We start from the raw sequence: 2423 nt of genomic DNA on the forward strand, positions 1-2423 counted from the left end.
AATGACTGATCCTATGCCCTCTCTCTGCCCCTGTGTCCTCTGGCCCAGCCTGCCTGCATTAGTTTCTACTTTGGGGACAGGGATGTATGATATTCTAACTTAAGAAATTTCTCTGAAGGGGTGCCTGGGTGGCTCAGTGGGTTAAAGCTTCTGCCTTCAGCTTGGGTCATGATCTCAGGGTCCTGGGATTGAGCCCCACATCGGGCTTTCTGCTCAGCGGGGAGCCTTCTTCTCCCTCACTCTGCCTGCCTCTCTGCCTACTTGTGATCTCTGTCTGTCAAATAAATAAATAAAATCTAAAAAAAAAAAAAGGAAATTCCTCTGAAGATTTAAATATCTGACCCAATTGATCAGACTTCAGAAAAGCATATAGAACAACTGTTTCAGATGATGGAGATTTAAGTCTAGTTTGTATTTATCGTAGGTCTGTATGGATTATGATCAGTGAAAAAGGACAATTTCATTTGGGTACAATGACTCTTATCATGAGAAGGTGCTTCCTAAGACTTGAAAAATACAGAGACTTTAGGAAATTTAAAGACTCTCTTCTAATTATTTTTATCCCCATCCTTTTAGAACATAAAGCAAATAATTGAGTTAGTTGGATGTGTAGCCAGACTACAAGAGTGCATGGCTCCCAGGGTCCCACACAGATCAGGTTCAGCCACTGGCCACTGACAAAATCCAAAGGCAGAGAGATGAGTGGTAGTTGATGGGGTCCGTGATCAAAGGAGCAAGACTGATACAGAGCGAAGGTCCAGCAAAGCTTTATTTCGCTCCAAGCATTGAGAATCAAACCGACAAGCCGGGCCATCTCTTTCGGAGAGAGGGACAACCCCCAGCTTCATGGACTAGCTTTTATAGGGCAAAGGCCACGTGGTTGAGCCTGGCCAGTGAGATTGTCTTCACCTGACCTGACTCGTCCTTGCATTCTGGGATCTGTTATCTCTACCTGACTTGACCCGTCCTTGTATTTGGGCTCTGTTATCAGGGACTGGTCCACCATATTTTACTGGTTTCCCAGACTTGCTTCCTTTTTTTTTTTTTAAGCTTTATTTATTTATTTATTTATTTGACAGAGCAATCACAACTAGGCAGAGAGGCAGGCAGAGAGAGAGGGAAGCAGGCTCCCCACTGAGCAGAGAGCCTGATGCAGGGCTCGATCCCAGGATGCTGAGATCATGACCTGAGCTGAAGGCAGAGGCCTAACCCAATGAGCCACCCAGGCGCCCCCCCAGACTTGCTTTTAAGTAAGTTCCCTGGGGGTGGGGGGGGCAGCAGGGTCAGTTTAAGTTTTACTGCATGAACAACAAAATGGCTGCTTAACCAAGATGGAGTCATTCCGGCTGAGTAGGTCCCTACAGTAGTGAAACAAGAAAAGAATGGATTTCAGTGAGAAAGAGCAGACAAGTGTTTCTAAGACTGTCTCCAAAGTGCTGAAAATACTTCCAGGTTTATATGAGAAAAATGTGGGACAAAGGTGAGTGGGCAGTGAAGGTCAGCTGGATCACTGTCATGGGCGGGGTCTTGCTGGCTCTGAGCAGTCATTGCGTGAGGGGGTAGTTTTAGTTTCCCTCAGGGGATGCTTTGCCCACTGGGTCTTTTGCCTGAGCTAAGAGATGAGCTGGAAAGAGCTTAATCACTTAGAAAATACAGACTGAGGTCAAAATGGAGGTTGTAGCTGAAGACCTCTTCTAGATGCATAAAATATAATAAAGTCCTTTTTTGTAATAGTTTTATAGGATGTTTTGCAATGCCATAAACAACAAAAGGTCTCTTTAAATTCAAACAAGTAATAAAGATTCCCTTGTCTTTTGTTTTCCTTGATTCTCTCTCTCTTTTTTCTTTTCCTGTTTCTTCTTTCTTTCTAAAACACTTGGGCATCTTCCTCAAGTCACTTAGAAGTTGTTCTACAACAGATGATGCACAAGGCAGGGTTATTTGTGTATTACAGTTAAGTGTTTGTATTCACAGTAAAGCCGCAGATGTGCTGAATTAAGGTAACCTGCTGACAAGCTAAGTGCTTTTCTTCCTTAATGATAGCAGTTGTTAAAAACCTACAGTAAAAAGACTAAAATCTCCAGAAGACAGGTGTCTCCTATGTTAACAAGAGTTGGGGGTTTCTCTTCTGAGCAAGATGCTCACTCTCTATTTGTTTTAGATCAATAAACCTCTACCTCTCACTCCAAGCAGCTAAGAAGGTCTTCCAACCATGTCTCATAAACACACTTTATGTTTGTTCTTGTTTTTGCAAGAGGCAGGATTTTGATCAATACAGTTTGAAAAAGCAGGCAAGGAAACAAAGCTCTGCATTAACCCATAAATGCCTGATGGAGTGAGGCAAAACAACAGTCACAGAATAATGGAAACTGGGTGAATCAAGGCAAACAGGATAACAGGATTTTGTGATTTTGAGGAATTAC

The sequence above is a fragment of the Mustela nivalis genome (assembly GCF_964662115.1).
Source record: "Mustela nivalis genome assembly, chromosome: 5".
NCBI classification, from domain to species: domain Eukaryota; kingdom Metazoa; phylum Chordata; class Mammalia; order Carnivora; family Mustelidae; genus Mustela; species Mustela nivalis.